The sequence below is a fragment of the Spermophilus citellus genome (assembly GCF_964194105.1).
Source record: "Spermophilus citellus genome assembly, contig: SCAFFOLD_385, whole genome shotgun sequence".
NCBI lineage: Eukaryota > Metazoa > Chordata > Mammalia > Rodentia > Sciuridae > Spermophilus > Spermophilus citellus.
This window is the reverse complement of record NW_027672972.1, coordinates 12,779-20,409: the sequence shown is the minus strand read 5'-3', so window position 1 is coordinate 20,409 and position 7,631 is coordinate 12,779. Positions and strand designations below refer to the sequence as shown.

The window sequence follows — 7,631 nt, the reverse complement described above, 5'->3', positions numbered from 1 at the left end:
TTGATTGTGTTATTTGGGTTGGTTTTCTTTTTTGGTGTTGAGTTTTTTATATATTCTGGAGATTAATGCTCTATCTGAGGTGCATGTGGTAAAGATTTTCTCCCATTATGTAGGCTCTCTCTTCATGTTACTGATTGTTTCCTTTATTGAGGAAAAGGTTCAGTTTGAATCCATCCCATTTACTGATTCTTGATTTTACTTCTTTTGCATCAGACTCTTGTTAATGGAGTCAGTTCCTCAGCCAACATGGGACTACTTTTTCTTCTGTTAGATCCAGGGTCTGTGTTCTAGTGCCTCAGTTCTTTGGTGCACTTGAGTTGAGTTTGAAGCAGGGTGAGAAATAAAGGTTTAATTTTATTTTTCTACATATGGATGGCCCATTTGTTGAAGAGGCTATCTTTTTTAAAAAAATATTTTTAGTTGTAGTTGGACACAATGCCTTTGTTTTATTTATTTTTATGTGATGCTGAGGATCGAACCCAGGCCCTCGCATGTGCTAAGTGAGCGCTCTACTGTTGAGCCACTGCCTCAGCCCCTGAAGAGGCTATCTTTTCTCCAATGAATGTCATGTGTATGAAGTAAGATTCCTTCCTACACAGGATCTAGCCAATGCAAATGTAGGTCAATTGGCAGACGAATTCAAGAGGTTTTGAGTTATACCAAGAGTAAGAGTATGTGAAGCAACTCTAGACACTCTTCTTGTGGAGAAAGAAGGCATGCATAGGCTTGATTGGCTTTTACTGATGTTGTACCATTCTCCAACCAGATATGGCTGTTTGATTGCTGTCTGTGGCATTGTGGGCCTTGGGAGGGCTCCAGTGCTGGTTGCTCTAGCATTAATTGAAGATGGAGTGAAATATGAAGATGTAGCACCATCTCTAAGACAAAAGCAGTGTGGGGCTTTGAACAAAGCATCATCTGAAAATGCAGCTGTGCTTCAAAGACTCCAGTGGGTGTAGAAAAAAACTGCCTGTGTTGTAAGTGGTGGTATCTGATGCTACTGCTTTGGAAGTGGAACTTGAGATGGGACATAATTGGGTGTTGGTGTGCTGGATGGATCTGATGGAACTTCCATAGGAGTCCTGGAAAGTGGTTTCACAAGGCCACAGGATGACAGAATTACAGCATCTATGTTTTGGTGATGATCAACCTCCTTATATACTAAGCAAAAACTATTTGCTGTTTGGCAATTAATATGTGTTATGCTTTGGGTGTGAGTTGTCCCCCAGAGCTCATGGGAGACAATGCAGGAATGCTCACAGTGAAGTGATTAGATTATGAGTGCTGTGACCTAACAGTTCACCTAAAACACCCTGATGGCTTTGAGAGGGTTATTGGAGAGGACTAAGGTACTGGGTGGTAACTGCTGCAGGTGATGTGAGTCAGCAGGAAGGTGGTCCGTGGGAGCACGCCCTTATGGGTTATATTTTGTCCCCAAGAGCTTGCTCTGTCTCTCTGCATTCCTGCTGCCACGGGACAGAATAGCTTTCCTCTGTCATGGGCTTTGGCCATGAAATTCTGCCTTTGCTCAGCCCCAGAACAATGGTGCCAGCCGATCATGGACAGAAACCTCATCAGGGTCTTTTCCTCACCTGCAATGGGAGATTTCAGAGACAACTGTCTGAACCCTGCCATCCCTTCCCTCTGCAGGTGGGAGTTCCTGGAGACAATCACCCCAGTTACCACCATCAAATGTCAGAACCTATTGTCCCTGCAGCTCCCCCACCCCCTCAGGGATTCAAACAAGAATACCATGACCCATTCTATGAACATGGGGTCCCTGGAATGCCAGGTCCCCCAGCACATGGGTTCCAGTCACCAATGGGAATCAAGCAGGAGCCCGGAATTACTGCGTTGATTCAGAAGTGCCTAACTGCCAGTCATCCTACAGGAGAGGGGGATATTTCTCCAGCAGCCATGAAAGTTTTTCATATGAAAAAGATCCCCAGTTATATTTTGATGACACTTGCGTTGTGCCTGAGAGACTGGAAGGCAAAGTCAAGCAAGAGCCCACCATGTATCGGGAGGGCCCTCCTTATCAGAGGTGAGGCTCCCTTCAGCTGTGGCAGTTCCTGGTCACTCTTCTTGATGACCCAGCCAAAGCTCACTTCATTGCCCGGACAGGCCGAGGCATGGAGTTTAAGCTGATAGAACCAGAGGAGGTTGCTCAGCGTTGGGGCATCCAGAAGAACCGGCCTGTCATGAACTATGACAAGCTGAGCCGTTCTCTACGCTACTACTATGAAAAGGGCATCATGCAGAAGGTCGCTGGGGAATGATATGTCTACAGATTTGTCTGTGACCCGGATGCCCTTTTCTCCATGGCCTTCCCGGACAATCAGCGTCCATTCCTGAAGGCAGAGTCTGAATGCCCCCTCAACGAGGAGGACACCCTGCCACTGACCCACTTTGAAGACAACCCTGCTTACCTCCTGGACCTGGATCCCTGCAGCAGCCTCCCCTATGCTGAAGGCTTCGCTTACCAAGTTTCTGAGTGGCTGAGCAGCCAAACCCTAGAGCTAGCAGTTCCCGTTCAGGCAGATGAGGGCAGTGGTTTTGTTTGTGTTCTTGGCTGTTCTAAAGCTTGCCATTTGAATATTTTCCGGAGAGCCCAAGCCATCTCTGGATTTTTACCCTGAAAGGCATATACCTTGGCTGGGGAGTGGGTACAGGCAGGGGCAGAAAAACCACCAAAAGGTTGGTGCCTCAACTCTGATTCTGATGAGGTTTCTGGGAAGAGAATGTGGGAATAGAGCCTCCTCACTTCCATGGACAATATATGCAAAGCAATACCTTGTTCAGGTTAGTGCCCTCAACATGGGACCGAGTGTGTGACAATCTGCGTTGATCATGGACTACTAAGTGTCTTTACATAGAAGGGCTCTGGTTTGCACAATTTATTAAAGAAATCACAAGCTCGTAGAAAAGTAGGTAGACTGAGTTGGGGAGGCTCAGACCAATTAAAGGTTAAAAATATGTGTTGAAATTTGGAGAGTTCTTCTAGCTCAATCTGAAATACTTCCCCTTGGTTTAGAAAAAGGGGAGAATCAGTCCTGACAGCTGTTACCCACTCCATGGTTCTCAAATCATAAACCATTGCTATGCTTGGGAACCTTCCAGCCATGTGGTCACTAAATAGCGCAGGCCCCCTCTCTCTTCCCAGTTACATGTTGAATGTGGATGGCTTTCATTTTAGGGGAAGGGCGATTAACAGTTTTGACAGTATTTAGTTTTGCTTTGATTCGGGGGGGGGGGGTTGTTTTGTTTTGGTGGTTGTTTTGGAAAAACAGTTTATAAACTGATTTTTGTAGTTTTGGTATTTAAAGCAAAAAAAAAAAAAACCTTTTGGTAACTGTGCACTGTGTCCCATAGGCAGGGCCATGCCAACTTATGAAGAGCTGCAGCTTGAGAGGGGCTTTGCTGGGGCTGTTCCTTAGCCATGTAAAAGTCCGCTCTGTGGCCTGCTTTGTGCTTTCTGCACCAGACAACCTGATGGAACATTTGCACCTGAGTTGTACATTTTTGAAGTGTGCAGGGCAGCCTGGACACAAGCATAGATTCTATGTGTATAGCTCCCCGTGTTCACTAACATGCCCTCTCTGGGAAGCAGATGTACATATTACATGTCATGTCCATTTGAAACTTGGTCACCTGGTGGGAACCCTAGGGATTCTTTCCTGGGCATGACTAATGACCATTTCCATTTCATCCATTTGTGGGTTTTTTTTTCCTTTTTCTTTACATCTTGGGCTTTAAACCCTACATAACAGTTCAGTAGGGTCTGAGGCTTACAGGTGACACCCACAGGTAAAACAGTGCTAGCACTCTGGTTTCCTGCCACTCCTTTATGTTTCTTCTAATCGCTGTATTATATTGGGAAAGTTTAAAACAACTAAGTTAAAGCTGAGTGAAAGTTGAGCTCAAAGTAGAGGAAAGTCACTCTAGAGGGTGATGGCACATGCTGCCTGCTCCAGTGATGGAATTCTGTGCTCCCTGTGTCACTCAGAACATTAAGAAGGACTGTGCTGTTCCTCGTGTGTGGAGAAGACAGTGCTGAGTCCCTGAGTGTGAGGCACATGCTTTGAGTTGCTTTTCAAAAAACGGAATGTTCCATGATCCCCCTTATAACCAACAGCACATTTGTGAAGAGGTTCACAGGGATAAAGGTGCATTTTATAGATATGGAAAAATGAGATTTTCCTCTATGGGAAATTGGCCCACAAAGGTGTGGAGCTTATATCTTGGGCTGTAATTAGCATTGTACTCTAATCAAAGGACTCTTCTAAACCATATTTATAGCTTTCTAATCTACACATAGTCTATACTAGATGCATATTTTACCCCCCAGCTGGCTAGAGATTTATTTGTTGTAAATGCTGTATAGATTTGTTTTTCCTTTCTTTTTTTAATATACTTGAAATTTTAATTTTATTATGTTCCTATTACATAATGCATATTCATTACATAGTAAAAGGAGAAGGCACAAAAGTATAATGGGGTCAATTTTAAAATTGCCTATTATCTCAGGGAAAACAAACTGTGGCATAGTTCATTCATCAGCCTTTTCCTATGTATTTCTGAACATTGCTCATTACTATATAGTCCTATATCCAGCTTTTTCAACATAACATTATATTATTTTTCTCAATTAATAAAAACTCTTTGTAAATATAATCTTAATGAAAGAATAACCTTGCATCCTATGGATATAGTTATTTAAACATTCTCCTAATAGCTTAAACCTACTTTGTTTCCTAGAGAGGCTATTTTGAGAACGCAGGAGACAACGCAGAGAGACTCAGTGGGGTGAGGGGTGGCACTGAGGCCTCTAGAGGAAGAAGGCTCACAGGTCCTGGCCTAGCCGCTCCAGCTCGTGGAGGAGGAAGTCTACATCAGCACAGGTCAGAGTGGGGCTAGCCACCACCATTCAGAAGAAGTTGCCATGGGTCCCACAGGGCTGGTAGCCGATCACCATGGAGCCTTCCTTTACCATGCGCTCCTTGAGCACAGAGGCTACCTATGGGAGCGGTAGAGTCCAGCTGCAGCATGGGGTCAGGTGAGAAGATGCGCCAGCTACCTGGACTACCCGGCTCTCAGAGCTGGTTTCCCCTCCCACCCAGCCATCTTCTGGAATTACCTTCACTGATTAGACCCTCACCTTGGCCCCACATTACTTTTTCCACCACATCCAACTTGGTTGGCCTTCTCTACCTTCTGCTTTATTCCTCATTTCTCCTACCTACAAGATAGCTGTAGGACAGTCTCTTATGCTAAATCTTGACTTTTCTGATTTTCAACACTGTTTCAGTCTACCTTCAAACTTTAGTCATCCTGAATGTCTTCTTCTCCCCTTTCCTGGTTCCTTTTTTATTTCCCAAGGATTACCCAAGGGTACTTTACCACTGAGCTACATCCTAGTCCTTTTGTACTTTTTATTTTTTAATTTGAGACAGAGTCTTGCTAAGTTGCTGAGGCTGGCCTCAAACTTGTGATCCTCCTGCTTCAGCCTCCAGAGACACCAATTATAAGTGTGTGCCACCACTCCTGGATCCTGTAATATCTGATCTGTGCCATGTGATTTAGCGTGTAATTTACAAAACCACCTTGAAATATTGGCTTCAAACAGTAACTTTTGCTTTCCACAACTTCATGAGGGCAAGAAGATTCTTGTCCTTTCAGATCATCTGTAGCACCTAGTACTAACCCATTTTTAGGGACCAGACAGAACATACTTCCTTACCTCTAGAAGGCATATCAAATGGGCCTTTCTGTGTTTCTCTGTCCCCAGCATCATTGAAAAGACTCTTCCTGTTATTTCTACCTTATATCTCTGACCTGGGCCTGAGGTCCCAGCACAGACCCTAGCACAGGGGTCTGTGTGCTGCACACTAACTTTTTTTGGGTTCTCCTGTGATGCTCCTTTCTGTCATCTTATTTCCCCAAAACATATCTTATTCCTATCCCCTTCTCCCCCAGCCCCCCCCCCAAAAAAAAAAAACGGACAAGCTTGTGTTATCTTCCAGTTACCGAGCCCCTCAGGAGCAAGAGACCAATAGGGGGACCGCCCATATCAGGAATGGCCAGCAGGGGGCAGAAGTGCACCAGCTGCATCAGTTCCCTTAGCAGGGCTACCCAGAGCCAGAGAAAGCCTATCTGAGATAGCCTTTGGCTGTAATGTGGACTGGCCTGGTTCCCCTACAAGCTGGAAGGCACGAACCAGAAGCACACGTTGACAAACTCAGGCTGAGGGGAATAAGGAAGGGGAAGGTATGAGCTGAGAAAGGAGGACCATTTTCCCGTTCACCGTCACTCTTCCTCCATGTGAGCTTGCTGCGTGGGATAGGCTGGGATAGATGGATGCAAAAGAACATGGGATCATACCTCCATGACCAACTCAAACCCTTCCCTCTTCTTTATTTCCTCCACCAGGTACCTGGAAACAGAGGGTGACAAATTGCAGGTGGAGAGGGGAAGACAGCCATATAAACTGAAGAGAACCTCAGAAACAGGGGGAGGAAAGTAATCCTGAGGGCAGAAATGGAGGAAGGGTAGATCCTGGGAGGGGATCTGGGACTCTCCTTGCCTACCGGGCAAGAGCAAAGGCCTGGTCGATACGCTGCTCCAGCCCTTGCCTACCCTGTGCTTTCCACATGAGCCACAGCTTCAGACAGTCTACACGGCGGCCACACTGCACCACCTTGTCACCCGTGTCCAGAGCCACATCGTAGAACTTGTCCTGCGGGAAGAGGTAGCTGGCCTGGAATCCATGGCAGCGCTTGAGCAGGTTCGAGGTATCCTGGAGAAGAAGAGCAGAGCACTGCAGTCCTGCAGCGAGGAGCTTGTGGGGGTTCCAGGCCACGGAGTCAGCCATCCGCGTGTAACCACAGTCCGTGACGCTGGCATACATCGGCAATTGCATCCACGGGGTCAAAGGCTCCCAACACAGTGGTGCCAGATGTGGCACTGACCAGGAACAGCACAGCACTCTCAGCTTCAGCCAGACTGATCCGCCTCTCCAAATCCTCAGGGATCATTTTCCCTCTCGGTCCCGGCGGGGACAGCAGCGGCCCGCAGGGTTGGCACGGAGTGCTGGGGCCTGGAGGAGGCGCCGCGCGTCTGGGGAGGCAGCGGGAAGTCGTGCCTGGCAGGTAGGCGCACGCCCCAAGGTGCGCAGCATCGTCCAGGAGGACGGCAGCGCTTCAGCAGCTCGCAGGCGGTGGGACGCCGCGCGGGAAGGGGAAGGGGAGGGGAGGAGGGGCGCTTTTTTGGCGAAAGGAGGGGGTCTGGGGGAGGGCCGCGCGCGCACCGCCCCCCGCCGGCGCCTGCCGCCAAGTCCCCGGCCCTGGAGACGAAGCTGTTTTTCCTTTCTTTACTTATCCTGGTTTGGAATTTTTTTAAAAAAAATAAATTTATGCTGTTTTAGCAAGTATGAAAATAATCTTCTGTCACCTGAGCTGCCCCTCCCCTGCTGTAACCACGTGGCCTGTGCTGTCGCAAGATATAGGATGAAGGCATCACCATTGCATTCCCATTGGACTCATGCATCTCCTGGGGGGTTTTGTTTTGTTTTGTTTTTTTCAGGGTTTTGAGGGGGGGGGGGGGTTGGTTGTTTGTTTGCTTCTTTTCCAGAG

The 7,631-nt window shown here is 47.1% G+C and overlaps 2 pseudogenes across 2 annotated transcripts; one reads left to right on the top strand and one right to left on the bottom strand.

The window, feature by feature from the left end:
* Positions 1-1,542: 1,542 nt before the first annotated feature.
* LOC308640305 (ETS translocation variant 5-like) lies at positions 1,543-2,639 on the top strand (annotated as a pseudogene). Its single transcript has one exon. The product of its transcript is annotated as an ETS translocation variant 5-like (transcript).
* Positions 2,640-4,843: 2,204 nt separating this feature from the next.
* LOC308640303 (cysteine sulfinic acid decarboxylase-like) lies at positions 4,844-7,037 on the bottom strand (annotated as a pseudogene). The gene is made up of 4 exons (XR_014024273.1): positions 6,588-7,037; positions 6,382-6,433; positions 6,154-6,243; positions 4,844-5,017 (listed from the first exon to the last, which is right to left on the bottom strand). The product of XR_014024273.1 is annotated as a cysteine sulfinic acid decarboxylase-like (transcript).
* Between the last annotated feature and the right edge of the window lie 594 nt (positions 7,038-7,631).